The sequence below is a fragment of the Canis lupus genome, chromosome 5 (assembly GCF_003254725.2).
Source record: "Canis lupus dingo isolate Sandy chromosome 5, ASM325472v2, whole genome shotgun sequence".
NCBI lineage: Eukaryota > Metazoa > Chordata > Mammalia > Carnivora > Canidae > Canis > Canis lupus.
In genome coordinates this window covers 19,744,454-19,764,798 of record NC_064247.1, presented here as the reverse complement: position 1 = coordinate 19,764,798, position 20,345 = coordinate 19,744,454, and the positions used below count along the sequence as shown (strand labels likewise).

General features: G+C 51.4%; 1 protein-coding gene across 2 annotated transcripts in view; it reads right to left on the bottom strand.

Moving 5' to 3' along the window:
- DRD2 (dopamine receptor D2) overlaps window positions 1-16,652 on the bottom strand; it is a 62,016-nt gene extending 45,364 nt beyond the window's left edge. For both annotated transcript variants that reach the window (XM_035716195.2, XM_035716196.2), the window contains exon 1: window positions 16,524-16,652. The gene's annotated coding sequence lies outside the window, so the exon portion shown is untranslated. The remainder of the gene's footprint in view (window positions 1-16,523) is intronic.
- Between the last annotated feature and the right edge of the window lie 3,693 nt (window positions 16,653-20,345).

Here is a 20,345-nt window from a genome sequence, read left to right as displayed (position 1 = left end):
CTTCCAGGAGCCCCCTGAGGACAGAGATTCTGAGGACAGAGTTCCTGGCTCCTTTTCCAGACCAAAGAATGTCTAGGGGCCCTCAGCCCCGGCCCCTCCTTGCTGCCAGCCTTTTGTGGGGGTGTTTTCCCAGGCCCTCTGGAGCTCTGCTGCTCAGAAGAGGCACGTGGCTACTGCTGGCTCCCTGTGCTCCTGCCCTCCCCTTATCCCCTCTCCCCTACCAGGACCAAGGATTCCTGGGGCTATGGCATTGCCATGGAGACAGACTGGGGACATGCCACAGAGGGCAGACGGAAGCCAGAGAAACTGGAAGGACCTGGCAGGCCGGCTGCCCCAGGAGCCATACAGGCCCCGAGCCAAGCCCCATATTGAGTCTCTAATTCCCAAAGGTGGACTGAGAGCAGATCCTTAAAAATCCTTCCCTGACCCCCCACCCCAACATGTAACAGTGAGGGGATTCACTTTTCTCTCAGGTCTTACATAAGTACTGAACATCTGGAGGGAATCAGATCATTACTGACCAACGTCCAGATTGGAAAGCCCCAAGAGGCAGGCTTTGGTGGGGTGCAGTCCCACTGGGGGATGCTATAGCAGTTCCAAGGGTTGTCATACTGGCTTCTAAGGTGCCAGGAAGGTGAACTTATGACAAGAAGGTAAATCTGCAAGGCTCCAGGTTCCATGTTTGCAGATGTGTAATCCTTACAAAGGGCCCAGAAAGCTCCCTGGCACCATCATCATCTTCAAGTCCGTAAGGACTGGCCAGTTGGGCAAACCCAGTGATGGGGCTCCCTGGGAGGCTCTGGCTTGTAATCCAGGGCACGTCTCCACTAGCCTCTGTCTGAGATCCTAGCTCTCCTTCTCTGCAGGGAGCTCCCTCAGCTCCCTCCCTCCGCCCCCAGCAAAGCTGAACCCAGGGGTTCCACCCCCACCACATCAGGGAGCTTCTGGGGACACACGCTGTCATGATCAAGCCCTGGCCAGATGCAGGGGTCGCTGACTTTATCCCCATTTGCTAGTGGAGAACAGGGACTCCCAGGGCAGATGGGAGTATAACGAGAGAAGGGCTTACTTTGTGGAAGGTGCACTGAGAGAGTGGAAAGACTTGGAATCTGGACCTGCTCTGTCCCTGGAGACACCTTGTAGACTACTCTTGGCCTGCTGGAGCCTCAATACACTCACTTCTGAAATGAGAACATTAACACATAGGAGACATTGAGTAAATGCTCACAGGATGATTGTTGAGTGAAAACCTCCAAATCCCTGAGTTCCTTAGGACGAGATATTTTATATCTGCATCCAGTCACCGTCCTCCCAGTCCTGAGCCCAGGGCTGCAGGGACCTCCGCTTTCTGGAACTCTGAAGGGATCCCCTTCTTCCCTTCTCTTCCTCTGAACCCCCCTTTACCTTCCCCCTTACTGCCCACTGTTCCAGGAGGCCAGTGAATCCCAGTTAATCCCCAAGTCCCCATCATACTAATTGGTTTCTTTCTTGTCCTTACTTGCCGTCTAACCTGGGAGATGCAGCTTCAGCTAGGTGAGCAGCCAGCTGTCCCAGCGACAGGTGACTGGAAGGGAAATGGTCTTGCCTGGGAAGAGGCAAAGACCGTCTCCACGGACCAGGAACGAGCGAGTCAGGAAGCTCCCTACCAATGGGCTGAACTGCGACCTCCCAAATTCATGTCCACCCAGAGCCTCAGATTCTGGTCTTTTTGGAAACAGGTTCCTAGCAAAGGTAGTACTAAGGTAACTACTTAAGGATCTCGATGGAATTCTATCAGGTTACGGGGGCCTTAAATCCAATAGCTGGTTCTGCACAGCAAGAGAAACAGTCCACAAAACTAAAAGACAACCTACAGAATGGGAGAAGATAGTTGCAAATGACCTATCAGATGAAGGGCTAGTTTCCAAGATCTACAAAGAACTTATTAAACTCAACAGCAAAGAAACAAACAATCCAATCATGAAATGGGCAAAAGACATGAAGAGAAATCTCACAGAGGAAGACACAGACATGGCCAACAAGCACATGAGAAAATGCTCCGCATCACTTGCCATCAGGGAAATACAAATCAAAACCACAATGAGATTCCACCTCACACCGGTGAGAATGGGGCAAATTAACAAGGCAGGAAACCACAAATGTTGGAGAGGATGCGGAGAAAAGGGAACCCTCTTGCACTGTTGGTGGGAATGTGAACTGGTGCAGCCACTCTGGAAAACTGTGTGGAGGTTCCTCAAAGAGTTAAAAATAGACCTGCCCTACGACCCAGCAATTGCACTGCTGGGGATTTACCCCAAAGATACAGATGCAGTGAAATGGCAGGACACCTGCACCCCGATGTTTCTAGCAGCAATGTCCACAATAGCCAAACTGTGGAAGGAGCCTCGGTGTCCATCGAAAGATGAATGGATAAAGAAGATGTGGTTTATGTATACAATGGAATATTCCTCAGCCATTAGAAACGACAAATACCCACCATTTGCTTCGACGTGGATGGAACTGGAGGGTATTATGCTGAGTGAAGTAAGTCAATGGGTGAAGGACAAACATTATATGGTCTCATTTATTTGGGGAATATAAAAATTAGTGAAAGGGAATAAAGGGGAAAGGAGAGAAAAATGAGTGGGAAATATCAGAGCAGGAGACAGAACATGAGAGACTCCTAACTCTGGGAAACGAACAGGGGTGGTGGAAAGGGAGGTGGGCAGGGGATGGGATGACTGGGTGACGGGCACTGAGGGGGGCACTTGGCGGGATTAGCACTGGGTGTCATGCTATATGTTGGCAAATTGAACTCCAATAAAAAATTTTTCTTAATTAAAAAATAAAAATAATTCTTTTAAAAAAGTCCTATAGCTGGTATCCTTATGAGAAGAGGCGAGGACACAGAGACACACGAAGAGACATGGGTGATGGGGAGACAGGGGCAGAGACTGGAGCCGGGGGACGCCAGGAACCCTGAGAAGGTAGAAGAGGCCAGGCAGAGCCAAGGGCCCTCAGCGGGAACACGGCCCTGTCCCCACCTTGATCTCAGACTTCCCGCCTCCAGAACTACGAGAGAACAACTTCCTGTTGAGATACCCGGTTTGGGATACTTTGTTACTGTGGAAATGATCACATTCCCCAGGCTTCCTGAGCCCTACCACGTTTAAGGGCAGGTGGCTGTGAGCTCTGCAGGGGGCTGCCCACCTTCTGTCTCCCTCTAGAGACCTTCTCCACGCGCTGGGGCCCAGAGAATCCACACAGGCTTGCAGCCATCCTACACCATGCACTTTTCTTATCACATTTGGGAGCCAGGCAAAAGTGCTTACAACGGAAGGCAGTGGTCATTTGATTTCTCCAGGCTACTTGCTCAGGTTTTCCCCCCAGTTCCTTCAGGACATGATGGACCCATTTTTGAGCAAATCTCAGCCTGCTCTGCAAGAGGACCATATTCATGCGTTCATTCGTACATATGTCCACAGACACAACAGTGGCTTATTGACAGCTTACCACCTGCCGAGCACGTGCTCAGTGCAGAACACCGGAACCACCCCTCCTTGCTGCCCCGTGCTAAGTTCTGGCTGGTGACCAAGGAGTCATCAGCCCACCCTATTCTGTTATTATTAACGACAATAACGTAGTGTTGAAAGGGCTTTTGCCCTTTGATACACTGAGTATCCACCTGCCTACGATCTGCTTCTCAGTGAGAAAGGAGAACGTTAAAGGCTCTGCAGCTCCATCCCTCAAAGCTGTGAGCCCCTCAAAATATGTAAGTACGGACTCGGTCCTGCGTTACATTCCACTCATCTGTTTTTCCCAGGAGTAGAGCTGAGTAGTAAGGGCCACCAAATCAGCCATCTGGGACCCAGAAACAGGAAGAAAGGACAAAGGGTAAAAATTAAGGGAACCTTCAAAAAGGCCACCAGAGGCCCAGCAGTGCGGAAGATGCCCTCTCCGGCCGTCGGGCATGACAAGGGGCACTGGCTTGGTGATGTGGGAAGTCAGCGGGACGTTGCTGGCAGGCCCGCCGTCTCAGTGTGGTCTGCGGCGGAACAGCCAGGGGACTCGGGATGCACTGCTTACCTCTCTGTGCACAGATCTCTCATCCACACACCAGGGGTTAGCCTGGGTCCCTAAGGGTCTTTGCAGCCTTGACTTGCTGGGATCTCTCCAGTCTGCGTCAATTGCTGGAGAAACTTTCTAGCCTGACTTAATGCTACAGGGGCCTTCAAGGGTGAGCGCGAGACAGTGCGTCCTCCTGTGTTATTACTGTGTAGGGGGGCGCAGGGCATTCCCCTGATCACACTCCCGCCGTGTGCAGTGCAGTGGGCTGGTACCTGAGCCTCGGGAGGTAAGGGCTTCGCTCCTCCCACGCGAGGAATTTCCTATCTAGTGGGAGAAAAGAGCAGTAAATGGGCAACTATAAATGTTATAATACGGCATGTTAACTCTTACACGTCAGGGCACCTGGGTGGCTCAGCTGGTTGAGCATCTACTTCAGCTCAGGTCATGATCTCAGAGTCCTGGGGTCAAGTCCCACGTTAGGCTCCCTGCACAGCTCTCCCCTGCCCAGCTCTCCCCTGCCCTCTGCCCCTCCACCTGCTTGTGCGCTCGCTCTCTCTCTCTCTCCCTCCATTAAGTAAATAAATAAAATCTTTTGAAAAAAGATTCATGAGAGACACAGAGAGAGGCAGAGACACAGACAGAGGGAGAAGCAGGCTCCTCACAGGGAGCCCGATGAGGGACTTGATCCCTGGATCACTCTCTGAGCCAAAGGCAGATGCTCCACCGCTGAGCCACCCAGGCATCCCTCTTAAAACAAAACAAAACAAAAAAAATATTACACTTCATGTTATGGAAATATAAAGGAGGGCTCCCCAGCCCAGGCTGGTAGGACAGTGTAGGCGGAAAACCAGGGAAGGCTCCCCGGAAGAGGTGATGTGTGTGCTCAGTTTTAAAGGCTGACTAGAAGTTAGCGTCTCAGGCCAAGGGCTGGAGCATTCAGGCAGAGAAAACATCCCCAAAGGCTGGACATGGTACAGTAAGCACACAGGAATGACAGCAGATCCATTTGCTTTTCTCTTCCTTGTAACCACCACCTCTTCATCTCTCATCCACCGCTTCACACCTACTCACCACCCTCTGTTCGGCTTTCCCCTCTCTCTCTCTCCCTCCCTCTCTCTCTCTCTCTCTCTCTCTCTCTCTCATTCTCTGTAGAGCGAGTGAGGGAGCAGAAGAGAACACCAGTGTGGTGAGACTGGAAAGATGTGTCTCTCGTCAGCCTCACTGACAGCATCGCCACCACAGTCCTTCCCTGTCTCCTTAGCCTTCCTCTGCCCTCCCGTAAGACCCTAGTCCTTTGATGTACGTGCCACCCATCCATAACCCCTCATTCTGCCCGTATCAGGGCCATCCATAGATTCCTGGCCACTTCCCTACTCCACAAAGACTCTGGCACCTCACTCCCTGTCCTGCACTCCAGCCCCTCGTCCTGCCATTGACCTGGGTGGAACCTACTTCCGGAACCTTGGCCTCTCAGCTCCTTGATGCCCTCATCTCCAAGGGCATGCTGTTCCCACGACTGCATCCTGGACCTTGTCATCACCCAGGACCACTCTGCTCCTCTTATACTCAGAAACTGGGTTATCTCCCTTTGTGACCACAATTGTCCCAGCTCGTGCACTCAGTTCCTCCCAGGGTTCCAGTTCTCTGGCCTCATCATCGCCATCAGTTAGTTCTCTGCTTCCAGTCCCACATGCCCCAACCCCCAATATACTGGCTCAGATTTTTGGCCCAATATCCTTAATTGCCTTGCTTCATGGTCCTTAAATCATCCTTGGCTTCTCCCTTCCCCTCATCCTCCACAGCTCATCAATCAGCAAGTTCTTTTGAATTTTAAATAACTTTGCGAATCTCTCCTTTCTGTCTACCCAGCCCCACTTTGGTCCAGACCCCCAGCACACCCGTACTGGACAACCAAAAGCCCTGCTGGCTACCCTTCTTTCGGTCTGGCTTCTGTAGCACCAGCTCTCTCACAGGGCAGCCTCTGTGATTTTTTTTTTAATGCAAATGAAGCTACTTGGGTGATTCTCCTGCTTAAAACCCAACCTGGTTTTTGGCTTCTTCTTGCCCTCAGGACAGAGTCTTCACCAGGCTTTAGAGTTCACAGTCTGGCCCCTGCTATGCCTCTGGCCTCACTGCACTGTCCTCAGCTAAAGCTCCATTCTTCAGTCCTTAGTTTCTTTGGGCTCCTTGGCTACTGCACGTTCCAACCCCAAGTTGGTGACAACAGCGTGTGGCAGAAGGGGCCCTGGGACTCTGCCATTCTCTCTTGCTGTTTGACATTGGGTTCTTCCAAAAAACAACACCCAGGGGTCAGGTCCCACCTTGTCTAGTTTCCTCCTCTTGCAATGACGCCTTTCTTCCTTCCAGAAGAGAGATGAAATTTGGAGCATAGCCTGGGAAGGATACTGTGGACATTTCAATGCCTCCTACTAATTATAATGAGAATAACAAAGTGAACTTTTATCAAGAGTTACCATGTGTCAGGTACCAGGCTAAGCACTTTACATGCACGATTTATTTACTTCCCACAAACCCTATGGAGTAAGTGTCACGGTCACCCCTATTTCACGGAAGAAAAACCTGAATCTGAAAGGGTTATAGTAATTGATTGAGGTCACAGAGCTGGTTACCAGCAGAACACGGGTCTGAGCCTATAGGAGTCTGGCTTCCAAGTTCATCCTCTGAATCACTTTGTTATAATTAATAGCTAGATGGGCAGGGGGTGGGTACCTCATTTTTTAAGAATTGATTTTGGGAAAGGTGGGCTCAAACTGTTACTGCTTTTCAAGGGTGTCAGGTAAATTATGCTTATCTGTACCTTTTAAACTAAGGATCAGCCCTGTTCCCTGAACCCTAAATCCCAGCTTCAAAGCAAACCACCCAGAGCTCCGTCCAAAGACACACTCCAACAACTATTCTATCCTGCTTGTCTTCAGGCCCCCAGGCAGAGCTGGGCCAACACATCTGTATTTCCTTGACAGCTCACCTTGAAGCAGTACCTTCCTCTCTATGTGTGTGTCTGATTGAAGCAGGCTCCAATATTCAATAACCCCTGACTTCCATGCCCTGCAACAACTGTGAACAATTTCTAGGCAAAGGATAATGTACTTGTGGCTGAAGGTAATCAGAGATTGCTGCTTGAGGATGCAAGAGACAGGCATGAAGCATCTTGCTAACCCGCTGACACTGCCAGACACTCTTGCTGGGCTTCAAGAAACTGTGGCCATGGGGAAGTAAGCCATCACTCGTTCACCCACTCGCACTCACTCATGCCACAATTTAAGTAAGTGGCTAGCAAGTGCTCAGCATCCTTTTGGGTTATAATAGGTACTGGGGAAGCATGAAGGAGGCTCTCAGCTTCGTGGGGATGACAAGAATCACACAATTGAAAGATTAGCATTGAGCATTCAGACAGCAATATAAGCACAGAGCGTCAGAGTTTTCCGGAGGCAGTAACTCCAGTAATTCCTAGCTCTGCAAGCCTGAGTACATTTTGCTTAGCCTCTCTGAGCCTCAGTGGCCACATCTGCAAAATGGAGGTTGTTAACAGCTGCCTCAGGGGCTTGTTGTAAGGATCAGTAGGGATAGGGCATGAGAAAGTGATTTACAAATGCAAGAGATTACTATTGCCTCATGGGCTTTGAAAATTAAAAGGGAGTTCCAAAGGCAGAGTATTACTAATGCTCCAGAGGGAACAAGACAATTATTAAAAGTGCTTTAAAATGCACACAGACTATATGATCCCCCTCCCTTGAATGCTCTTCCCTCTGGTAGCTGCAAAATCCACTCCCCTCGTCCTTTAAGGCTTTTCTCAGTTGTCACTTTCTCAGTGACATTCCTCCTGACAACCCTACTTAACAATGCAAATGTCCCTCTCACCCCACACCCCAGCATGCCGTATCACAGAGCCTTGATCAATTTTTTCTTTTCTCAGCTACTTATTGCCTTCTCACACACTCAGTCGTTGACTTTTTATATTTGTTGTGTACCGTCTTTTCACCTTAAACTAGAATGTAAGTTCTGGGAGTGCAGGGATCTTTGGTTTTTTTTTTGCTAACGTATTTGCAACCAACATGAGTGCCTGATACATGGTGGGTTCTCAGTAATTTTAGTTCAATGAAAGAATAAAAAGTGAAATGCATGTGGATAGGCAGCCACCACCAGAAGACATTCAGGGAAGAGTGAGTACAGGAAGACAGACTAGAAATCAGCTGCCTGGTCGGGTTAGGACGAGGGCTGAGAGGCTCCTGACGGCCATGTGTGAAACATGAGCACTTTCAAAATCTCAAAACAAAATCGGGGATGCCCTTGAAGCTCACCAAAGGAGCTTGAGTCCAGTAAGAGGAATCTATCTTCTACGTGGAGAGTGAAGGGACTCCCACATCATTGCAGAAGAAAAGGGTGAATAACTTCACAGAGAATAATTTCAGAGTGTGTATTCATTTTCTATTATGTAATAAATCCTCCCCAAACTCAGTAACTTTGAACAACAAAAACTTATTATCTGAATGGGTTTCTGTGGGTCAGAAATTCAGGCAGCTCAGTTGAGTGGTTCTGGCTCAGGTCTCTCAGAAGGTTGAAATTATTAAGACCTTGGAAGTGGCCACAGTTATTTGAAGGCTTGTCTGGGGAGGAAAGATCTACTTCCAAGATGGCTCGTTCACATGGCTCGTGGTAAGAGGTCTCAGCTGCTTGCCATACAGACCTTTCCATAGGACTGCTTGAGTGTCCTCCTGACATGGCAGGTGGCTTTCCCCAGATGAGTGACTCGAGAAAGAATAAGGTGGAAGTCATGCACCTTTTATGATCATCATCCTCAGAAGTCACAATCTGTCATTGAGGTATTATCCTAGTGGGACACAGGTCTTCCTTCTTTAATTAAGTAGGAGGATAGTGCATAAGAACATAAATACCAGGGAGTATTGAGGGCCATCTTGGAGGTTACACAGATGTAACTAAGGCAAAATCCAGAAGGTATGGAGGGCAGCACCAATCTATGGAAAGCAGTCATCACCTCTTACCCTATCCCCAGCTCACCAGAGAAGACTGGCCAAAAGGCAGACTTTGTGCCATTGGTCATCCAGAGCAATCTAGGCCTTCAGTTATATATATATATATATATATATATATATACTCTCCAAGGAAAACTGTGTATGGAATTATCTTTGTTTCTTAGTGATGCTGATATCCTCTGCTTGGGATCTCAGATGCTAGTTTCTGCTTGTTGATCCTGCCATAAATGAACAGAAGAGCAGATCAGAGTCCAAGGAACAAATGACTATTACCTGACCAGAGGAAGATGACCAGGGAATGGAACACCTGCCATGCCCTTGACAATCTCCTACCTTCCCTAAACAGTAAACCTTCTTTTTTTTTTTTAAGATTTTATTTATGTTTTCATGAGAGACACACACACACACAGAGAGGCAGAGACATAGGCAGAGGGAGAAGCAGGCTTCCTGCAGGGAGCATGATGTGGGACTCAATCCCGGGACTCAGGGATCATGACCTGAGCCAAAGGCAGATGCTCAACCACTGAGCCACCCAGGTGTCCCAACAGTAATCCTTTTTAATCAGCCAGAAATAGACACATCAATTAGGAAAGAGTCCTCTCCAGTGAAGGATTCGTAGAAAAGGAAAAGAGCCAAAAAGGGAGTAGCTTTCAGGATTGGAGAGTCCTAGGACAAGAAGCTATAGTGTTACATCCCTTTCTCAGGCAAGACCATCCTTCATCCAAAAAATGGGTAGCTCTTGCTTCTGTCATGAATGACCCCAAAAGATGGACAGCATGTTATTTGCAGCAGCTTTGAGGATCTTAATGTGAGGTTCTTTGGGCTTCTCAACCAGGGTAGAAGAAAGAAAAGTCTCATTGTCCTTATGGATGGCAATTTTCTTCTAATTTTGGATGTTTAATAGGAAGTGGCCTGTGCCAGAGCGCACCATACCATGTTACAATGGCAATCAAGAAGGGTTCAATGGAACAAACTGATGGGTACCAGAGGGGAGGGGGATGGAGGGATGGGCAGAATGGGTGAAGGGGAGTGGGAGATACAGGCTTCCATAATGGAGTGGGTAAGTCATGGGGACAAAGGGCACAACATGGGGAAAATGGTCAATGGTATGGTAATAGCATTGTATGGTGACAGAGGGCAGCTACGCTGTGGTGAGCACAGCATAACCTATGGACCAGCAACTCCAGCTCCTCTTGCTTGAGATGAGTAAGAGCTTCTGGCAGGGGAGTGCCGAAGATTATTGTGCAGATAAGTGGAGAGCATAAGAAAGAAATGTAAGCTTGAATTTTGTGAAAGCTTCAAAAACGTGCTTGATTTCAGAGATGCAAAATCAGGTGCTGAGTGAATGCAAAAGGAAAGCAGCACAAAATGCTCCCCCTCAAGTTCCCGAATAATAACAATAATTATTATTACAGTTAACATTTATGGAGTGCTTACTTTTGCCAGTGACTCTTTAAAATGTCTTTACATCTACTGCCACAATAACTGCTGCAACCCAACGATCTCGGTATTAACATCCCCACTTACAGATAAGAATCCCGGGCAACAGAGGTCAGCCAGCTGGCCTAAGGTAACACAGCTAGAAAGTATTGCTGTTGGGAGCCAAATCCTGGGAGGCTCACTCCAGAGCCACAGGCTTAACTATGTTGTGTTCTAAGGGCTTAAAGAAGGGACCAAATGCTGGTATGTGGCATTTGTAAAATTCATGGTGAGGTTCACTGACACAGGCTGGAAGTCTTCTAGCTTACTGGGAGGTGAGCCCCGTTATCTGGTCATTTTAGTAGAGCCCTCAGTGCTGATGAACCTTAGGAATTCCAAGATAGTGGGCAGCATAAGAAAGTTCCTTTGTTTTATACCCGAAGAAACTGATGCACAGGGTAAGTGCCCTGCACAGGGACACCCAGGCCTCTATCACCTCTGTCCAGCAGAAAAGCAGGGAGCAGCCCGTCCCTAGGACAGCATTCATGAGTTAGTCCCAGATCCGTGCAGGATCCCAGGCCATCCCCCTCCTCCCCGCTCACCCTAAAATCAAGACGCTTAGTCCTGGAGATGTGACAAGTTTAGATCCTGTGGCAGTGAGAAAGCAACACCAAAGGCCAAAAGGTAGGCAGAAGTCTGAGCTGCAGCCTTTGCAACAGTTCTGCTCACCTCCAAGAGATATGAGGTGACGCATCACAGTTTCAGACTAGCTTCCCCGGGGAAGCGAGCCTTTCCGTGAGTCCGCAGCTTCTCCTGCCCTCCCTCGAGCAAGAAGACCCAGGTGACTCTGCCTCCTTCTGCTCCCGCCCCCTCTCCTCTGTTCCCATTGCTTGCTGAGGTTCATTCCCAGTGCATTTCACTGAAGGAGTGAGACCCAGGCACAGAACAACTTCTCAGACGGTCCTCAACTTTAAGACTCCCAAGAGGTTATTTCACCCATTCTTCTCCTTCTGCTCTCTCCTCCCTTCCTGATCTCACGTGTTAAGGCTGCTGTCACTTCAGTTTATCAAAGAAAGTGCCTTGGTAGCCCTATTCTCCTCCCTTTTATTCTGTATGCCAATTACAGAGGTCAGAGAGGGCCATTGCTTTAGCATCAGACAGTCTGGCTTTGAGTCTCCGCCCTGCATCTTGGCCTTGTGACTCTGTGCAAGCCACTTACCTCTCCACACCCACACCTCTTCCTCTGGGAAAAGAGGGATAACGACATTGCCCATTCCACAGGGTGGTGACAAGATCGAGGAGTTGAAATAAAAAACGCGTGGCAAGCATTCAGCACAGTAGCCTGCACACAGCAAATGCACGATACATGTTAGCTGTTGGGATGATGAGGCCAGCAATGGAGAGACTGGTGAGCAGGACCACTTGTCAAAAGCAGTCTTTCTAAGGAACTTTCCCAGACCAAGGGTTCCCGGGGAATTGCTAGTGATGTTGCTGCCTGGGGTAACAGGAAGGAGAGAAGGCAATTATACAGCGTGTAACAAAAATAATTTCATTTCTAATGCCTTTCCCCTGCTGAGCCACTTAGAATCCAAACAATGACAACAAGGCGGGGGTGGAAATGAGCAGGGCAGGCACGTTCTGAAGGAGCCCAGTGATGGATGGACAGGCCCCAGGACTCACTTTGGCTCGCAGACATCTGCAGGGGAGTGTCCTCGGGGCTGTGGCTGCTGCTCTGTGCCAAGCTGCAGCGCCCTGAAAGGCCTGACTGCCCAGGCTGGCTACAGGCCTATTGATGGGCCCCTGGGGGCTGAGTCTGCTTGACTTCCCTTCTATCCTCTGTCTGGGAGCAGGCTGACATCACTCAGAGTGCTCCAGGGAGAGCCAGGGGTCCTGTCTCCCTCCCCTACCCATCACTGTAGACAGCAAAGAATTCCCCTGTCTCCTCTTGGGAAACGTGAAAATCCCTGCAGGTGCCATCAGATTACAGCAAATTTGCCCGAACTGCCTCAAGCTGATGTCTTCTACATACGTATTTAACATCAGCCTTTTCCAGGGACCCCCAAAGAGCCAACTTCTCCTCGGCTCCCATCCTCATTCACTGCCCCACACTCCTCCCCCACCCTCCAGGTCCCTGAGTTTGGGACACCGCAGCAACATCTTCTGCCCAGGGAAAGGGGGAGTCCCCAGGCCCCAGGGCGTCATCTCTGGCTCCTCCCTGTACGCTGAAGCCAGCAGGAGCCTCTGCTCCTCTGCAGAGAAACGTTCCCATGTCTCCCAGGGAAAGAGGAGGCTGGCCCTCCCAGGGGACATCCCAGCTGCCCAGGGTGTTGATTTAACCCATTTATCAGATTGAGGTGAAAGGGACAAGAAGAGGGGAAATGTACAGTCCACAAGGGCAAGTCTCTCTCCTTTCTCTGGACCCAAACAAGAACAAACCAAGTGGCTGAGTCTTGTAGTTTTACTCCTCCACCCACACGTACTGACACTATAATCAAGCTATTTTCCACACCTATGCATTTAAATAATACGATTCTATTGTTTAAAAAAATAAGAAAGCAACCTTCGATTACAATGGTGATAGGGACAGTGGAGAGGCAGAGGTGTATTAATGTTGGATTCTAACACAATTAGAGTAATTTAAAAGGCTGGAGATAATATCAGCTTACCACCCAGAACTGGTAAATAAGCAACTTGCTCACCCTTGGTGGCTGCATTTAGTATCCTGGAGAGCTGGAGAGCTTATACATAATCCCAAAGCCAAATCTTGGCACCCTCCCAGGGCCACAAGAGGCCTGAGTGGGGGTGAGGGAGGGGAAATATGGTGCTGGGTTTAGCCAAGAGAGAGGCCATATACAGGGAAAGCTGAAACAAGCTGTGCCCTTCCTGCTGCCTGTGGCTTCCAAGCATTTCCTAGATGCAGGATGCTCTCCTGCTAAGCAGAGCTCCTAGCAGGATGGAGAAGCTTTGGTTGCCAAGCCCAGTCCCAGGAGCTTGGGACTAGAAAGCTTACACCACTCCTTTTTGGGAGCACTTTGGTAACGAGAGAGAGAGAGCGCGCGCGCCATATTTCTGGACTAAGAGAAAACCTGCCTTGTTTAGGGGCGAGGAGCATCCAGAATGACCTCTGAAGAGCCCAAATAATCTGAGGATTGAAAGTCCTGGTAACGATGTCCCAGGGGAAATGACACAGACTAAGCAGCCATGCTAAGTTCTTTCCAAGACCTCAAATCTCAGGTTACTGTCACCCCTGATATATAACCTGACTCTGGGAGATAGGGTTTGGGGTCCCGACATGATAAAATCTCAACTTTGAGTCTCCTCTCCTTTCCTAGTGGCTGAAACACCTTCACTGCTGGAGATTCATAGGTATTAAGCCACAAGGGAGGGAGAAATGGGGGGTTGGCAGGTCAGAAAACATGAGTCACTAGAAAAGACAGAGTTGGCTCAAGAAAGTCTCATTATCCTCCCCACACACACAAACACCCCCCCCCCCCAACACACACATAAACTCTGTGCTATTTTCACAGCCGTGCATCTTCCTCAACACCAAAATATGACTTTCACTTGCAGGGAAGATGAAGACAGCTCTTTCAAGGCCAAGTCCACACGTCTTTCCCCTTACACATGTTTACTCAGGGACCAGTGGCCTCAGACCAAGCTAGCTTCAGCACGTAAATCCCAGGTGAATATGAGGCCATATTTTTCTTGAAACCCTCAGTTCCCTTTGTTTCCCCTGGTAGGAGAAGGAACAGAGGGTTTCTCTCGAGTTCAAATTCTCCTACACCAGTGCACGTCCTAGACAGAAATAACCCAACCTTTCGGGTAAAGGTAGAAAACTAACTAGCCCACAAGCATCGTTACTGGCCTTATAATCACCCCTACAGGCTTGCTAGCTTATAGAGCACAAGAACTAAATCAATATAGCCAATATGTCACTGTCAGCAGAGCACGAGTGGCTACCAGCCGTGGGGAACATGACGTGCTACTAAGCTGAACTAATCACTCCTTGGCATTTCAGGAGCAGTTGAGTTAGCAGACCACAGCACCTACATAACGAAAGACAATAATTCCCCCAGAAGGGGAGGGTAAGAGGAACACAATGGGTTGGCCCCCAGAGGAGGGCAGTTACTACTTACACAGGTCAACCGAAAGCCATATTGGTGATTATTAGAGGCCAAAAAAAAAATCTGTTTTAGAAATAAGAAAACACCCAGAGGATCCTGGAGGACAGGAGACCGGGCTACATACTTTATTTTGGCAAAGGGATTGAATCTGGAGGTGGTCCCTCCACCAACAGTCCCACACCTGAAGAACTTAATGTAATAAACTGCAGGTGGCAAAAGAGTCAATTATAAAGACCTTAATCACGTTCCCTCTTGTCAAAGAAGTATGAACTTTTATGAGAGATGATTTCTTAACCCATGTACTTATGGATCACCTAGAAATATTGTTAAAGCATACATTCCTGGGTCTCAGCTTGAGATTCTCATTCAGCAGTCCTTCAGAGAAGAACAACAACAACAAAAAAATCCATTTTTAACCAGCTTCCCAGGTGATTCAGAGGCAGGGAGTTCATTAAAACAGAAAACAACCATTAGAGAAATGCTGCTCCGGACCTCTCCGACAAATCAGAATCTCCCATTTTCTTAGCACCTTTCATCCCCAGGCTGTGCAGAGAAGGCAGAAGGAACTCAGAATGTTCTTCACCAGACCAAGGCTGGGGTTACCCTGGCCCTCACTTGGCTGTACGTCTAACCCTCTCAAATGTCTGATTTCAGAGATAGCATCAATCCCAGTCCCTCTCCCCATCAGATATGCCAGAAATCTTGAACGCTAAGTAAAGAAGTCAAAGGCAGGGGGCTGGGACCCAGCAAACCAGCCCACTAGTTCTCTTGCACCTGGTCACATTCACCAAGGCCTCTCTCTCTGCCTGCCCTCATCAAATAGCAGCAATAGAGGGAGACATGAGAAAACTGAATTATTTTTCAAGTGGTCCTAATGCTGCAGGATGAATCGGGGATCAGCAGAACATGTGCATCCCCGGGTGGGGAGAAAAATCACTGATCACCTAGTTCCTGGGAAGGAGTGAGGATTAGCCTGAAAGATTCACATCCCGGTCAAAATCCAAAAACGATAGGATTTTCAGAAGGAACTGGAGAGGGATTCTCAAAGCGTCTTGCACCTCACCAACCTCAGGAGCCCCCAGCACAAAAAGTAGTGGGGTGTCAGGTGGGGCAACGTTACTTGCTCAGATAGCTTCCCTGTGGCTGAAAGCAAGGGCCTGTCCCTACGGAGCTGCAGTGCTGTGACTCGTGTCCATGGCGAAGCCTGTTGTGTAGACGCACACGCACCCTCTTACCTCCGCTCTTCAAGAGGAACCACTCACAGGCCTCCTGCGCAGACAGGGATGGGGACGCGCTGTCTGGCTCTTAGCGCTGCCTCTTGTCTCCGCACACGACCCTCTCGAGGCTCTTGGTCCATTCCAGAGTCGAGCAGTCACCCTCCACGGCTGCCCCAACCATCACCCCCATTCCCAGGTGCAGATGGGTCGGAGAGCCCAGCCCCCGTCCCTCCGCGTCGGATCTCAAAGCGAGCGGCGGCGAGGGACGCGGGTTCAGCACCGAGGACAGCGGCACGCCGGGGCGCGGGAGTAGGGGCAGGACCGCCTCCCCCGCCCCGGGCGTCCGTCCTTAAAACTGGAAAGTCTCGGGTCTCACAAACGCCGACTTGCCGGCAACCGCCCCCTCCCTCCGGGGCGGTCGGAAACTCTGGCCGCGCGCCCGGGGACCCCGGACGCGGGTGCCCGGGGGGCGGTCGTGGGGAGCCGGCGACCCTGCAGAGCCCGGGCCGCGCAGGGCTGGGCGGGGCGCTCGGCGGGGAGGCGAGGGGGCGGCCCAGGGGATGGCCCGACGGAGAGTCCGGGGGAGCGGACCGCAGGCTCGGCCCGGGCAGGCGGCGCCGGGGCGGCCGGACAAACTTGTGGTCCCAGGCGCGCCCTCCCGCGACCTGCCCGGCCCGGCCGCCCGCCCCATCCCGCGCGCTTACCTTCAAGCCATAGGGCGCCCGGGGGCAGAGACGGCGCCGGCTGCTCGAGGCTTCCGGCTCCCGCCGCATCCACGCGCGGCCGCCCCCTGGCAGCCGTCCGGGCCCCGCTCCCCTCGGCGGGTCCCCGGCTCCCGGCCCCGCCGCGCGGTTCAGAGCCCCGGCGGGCAGCCGCTTGGCCGGCTCCGGCCCGCGGGGAGCAGCGGCCCTGCGGGGCGGGGCGGGGCGGGGCGGGCGCGGGGACCGGGGACCGGGGACCGGGGATGGGGACCGGGCGCGGAGGCGGCGCGGTGCGCGCGGGAGGCGGCCGGTTCGGGCACTGAGGCCGGACAGCCTCGCGGCGCGGGAGCTCCGGGGCGCGGGAGGGGGGCGGGGCCGCCCGGGCCACGGGGCACCCCGGGCCCCGCCCCCGGGACAGGCTCCGCCCCGCCGCCCTGTGCGCGGGGGTGCGGGCTCGGTGCGCCCAGGCCCGCGGGGGAGGCCGCCAGCCCCGGCTCGGAGGCGCTGGGGGCCGAGGCGGGCACCGAGCGGTCGTCGGCCGCCTGCGCTCGCCGCGCTCCCCCATCGTGAGAGCCCGTGCATCGGGCGGCCGGTGACCAAGCACCGCAGCGTCTGCCTCCCGCTCCCTCTGCGAAGTCCGGGGGTCGGGGTCGGGGTCGGGGGCCCCGCCCATCCAGGGAGCCCTGCAAGGAGGAGTGGTCAGGGCCTCGGCCCCTTTACGGACCTCTGGTCTTGGAACCCTTGGGGGCTTGCTTGACTCTTTCAGGGGAAAACCTGCTTGGAGTTGACCTGAAGCGGAAATTCCAAGGGGGCCTCGGGGGCTCCAGCTCGACGGGAGGGAGGTGCAGTCTTCAGCAATCAGTTTTTGACTGTCCTCCCTCTGCCAAGCTCTGTGTCGGATTCCGGGGTCCCAGAGAGGAGTACAGCTAGGTCCCGGCTCCCCTGTCCCACGAGGCGGTGGAGACGTCCAGGAAACACCTGTGGCTAGCACAGCACCACAGCACCCGCGGCTCAACCAACCGTGGGGCACAATCGAGGGAGACCTCGCGGGGACTGCCCTTGAAGAAGCAATCCCGTCCCCTGGAGGGCAGCGCCCAATCCAGGCAGAGGGAGTCGCATGGACAAAGAACTGGGTGCGCACAGCCCACAATCGGTCCATCTCTGCGGAGGCGAGCCGCTCAGGGCCCCAAGATTAGGTTTGTATTTCTTCCAGTGACCCTCACGATCACAGAAGGGCCTGAGCACCCCTCTCGCCCTTCCAGATTCCACAGAGACCCGGTGCTGGGCCAGTCCCCAATCCGTCCGGGGCAGACCAGCACCTTTCTCAAATCTCTGGAGGCAACTGCGGAAGGGGAGCAGCTGTAAGTGAGCACATGGTGCCTCTCCCCCTGCTCCCTGCCTTTGGCACTATCTTGTGGATCTGGCCTGGCCCCCATCCACGCAGGTTTGATAGAGAGATATTCCAGCAATCAGGAATCCCAGCATTTCTGAAATTGGCTTTTATTTATTTATTTTTTCCCGAAATAGGCTTTTAAAGCAATGAAACATTGCAGATATCATCGGTGTTTCCCCTCATTTACCCCTAGGCCTTTCTTTCCCAGGTTTAATCCACTTAAGGAAAGAAGTGGTGCCTTCTCACCCAGCACCTCTCTGTCCAGCCAGCCAGGGACAGCTACCCAGTGGACAGCCACCCCTCTCCCGACCAGTCAGAGGACCTGGACTGGTGTCCTGCCTCTGTCACATACCAGTTGTGTGATCTTGGCTACCAAGTAGTTTACTGTCTCTGAGTCTCACTTTCTCCATCCTTAAATTGGGGCTAAGAAGACCATTCTCTCTGGGCAGCATGGAGGACAGTAGACGAGGAAATGTTAGACAAACTGTAATCTGGGCACCCCCCTGGCTGCTCTGGAGTGGAGGGGGATAGCCTTGCTCACTCAGGAGGCAGAAGGGGAGCAGCATGGCCTCCATGGGGGGCACCAACGCAAGGGCACCATCGCTCTGTGCTGCTGCTTTTACCCCAATCTTGCACGGCTGAGTGGATTTCATGCTGGCTGTGAGTGAGACGGATGGATCTTTAGTTTTCAATTAGCGAACGCCTCGCTCTTTAAACAAGCAGCACAGCAAACAGATGCACAGAGTGATTGATGACAGGGAGCATCTGCGGCCAAGCGGCAGGCGGCTTCCTGTAGGCTCCCGCTTCCCAGGCTGCCACGGCCCTCTGGAGGTCATTCGGCGCCTCCCCTGCCTCCCGGCTGAACTGTATCCAGTCCAAGTAGGCCGGGCAGGGGCAGGGTGGCCCTTTGCCTTCTGGCTTTCCTGGAAAGGGGGACACAAGAGCCCTTTTGGCGTTCTCATCTATATGTCCCTGGGCCTCAGTCAGGAAATTTTTCCTGATGTGCTACCTAAATCTTTATCTGTACCTTTCTATTCAAAGTGGTGAGCAAATGGCCCCCACCAATGGGTGTTGGAGGTAGAAGATGGGTTGAGGCAGGTGGTGGTTTTGTTGGTCCAAGGTAAGGAGCAAACAAAGGACTGGGCCAACAGAGAATGAGGAAGATCTAGAACTTTCCCCCGTGCTCCAAGAGCTACCTCTGAGGTAGAGAAGGAGGCCTGGATGGAGCTTGGAAGGAGAGTCCCTTGCTGGCTTCTGTCAAACTCTGATGTACCCAGAGACTGGCACAGCCCCCCTTCTGAAAATTCTGTAGCGAAACCAAGGGAAATGCCATCATAGGGTGGAGGGGGTGCAGTCAGAAGCAGAGCAGAAATGGAGTCACATGGGACTTCATTCATGTCTAAACTCAGGGACCTCGGGAAAGTTCTGAGTATTTCTGATCTTAGGTTTACTCAGCTGTAAAGTGGGGGTAGAGATCCATACTGCAGTATCAGCATGAAGATTCAGCAGGAATGACAACCAATACATGCTGGTGCTCCGTCCATGTTTGCCCATTTTCCCCTCTTACAGAAGACTTCGGCTAGAGAAGCACTGAAGGAAATGCAAACACCCTCTGTGTGATGTTCCAATTCTAGATTTCTTAACCTACTTTGCAGATGAAAACTGAGCCTGTCAGGGCACCTGGGCAGTTCAGTCAGGCAGGCAGTTAAGCGTCTGCCTTCAGCCCAGGTCATGATCCCAGGCAGGGAACCTGCTTCTCCCTCTCCCTCTTGTGCTCTCTGGCTCCCTCTCTCTCTCTGTCAAATAAATAAATAACATCTAAAAAAGAAGGAAGGAAGGAAGGGAGGAAGGGAGGAAGGAAAGAAAGGAAAGAAAGAAAAGAGAGAGAGGGAGGGAGAGAAAGAAGAAAGAAAGAAAGAAAAAAAGAAAGAAAGAAAGAAAGAAAGAAAGAAAGAAAGAAAGAAAGAAAAGAAAAAAGAAAACTGAGCCCCTGTTTTTAAGCTCCAGTAATTTCTTCTTCTCTCATCTTCCCATCTTCTGTCATTTAATTTTTAATCCATTTACAGAGAACTCTGAGAACAATAAGGTGGCAGTCCTTCTGACTCAGAGGAGGTATTGGGCAAAAGGAAAATAAACACACCCTTTTTATACTTTGTTATTTCTCTCCAAGTGCCCAAAGCCTTCGAGAGATGCAGAAGTCTTGGTCACCGATGCTGCAGAGAGTCATGGTTCCAAGTCAAGGCCACCCCAGTGAGGGAGGGTAGGACGCCTGAGGAAGAGGTGGGAAGGAGACACAGGTTTGGGGTACGGTCTCCGACCAAAGCAGAAGAGCAGAGAGTGTTGACCTCTGCATGTGTATTCACCCTTAGAGAATGATCTCCTTCCTGGAAGACTGTTCTGGGCTTGTGCGTGTCTGTGTGAAATAGACATTT